Genomic DNA, 422 nt, shown 5'->3' on the forward strand with positions numbered 1-422 from the left:
ACACACATTTGATCTTGATATCCAAAGTCGGCATTTTTAAATTTGAGGATCGATGGCTGATTCCTTTAATTTAGTTATCCCTGCGGGTATAACCACCACCGGATATTAAATAGGAATTAAATTAAACCGGTATTCTACATAAAATAGAGATCAATACTTGATTCACAATACAAAAGTTTTGGGCTTTTAAAGGAACAAATCTTAAAAAAATGTACGTCTCAATGTCAACCATTAACAATAGATATATTTGCATCTCTATCAAAAGATGCTCCTAAGGGCCGATAGAAATAGTGAGTGAATGAGGAGGGGGCAGAGAAATAATAGAAGTGAGAGGGGAGAAGAGAGGACGAGTAGTCGATGAGAGGGGGGGAGAGAAAATAAAAAGGGGGAGGTGGATGATTGTGGGAGGGGAATTAGGAGGG

This window comes from Eurytemora carolleeae, unplaced genomic scaffold (genome assembly GCF_000591075.1).
Source record: "Eurytemora carolleeae unplaced genomic scaffold, Eaff_2.0 scaffold2491, whole genome shotgun sequence".
In the NCBI taxonomy this organism is placed as follows: Eukaryota; Metazoa; Arthropoda; class Copepoda; order Calanoida; family Temoridae; genus Eurytemora; species Eurytemora carolleeae.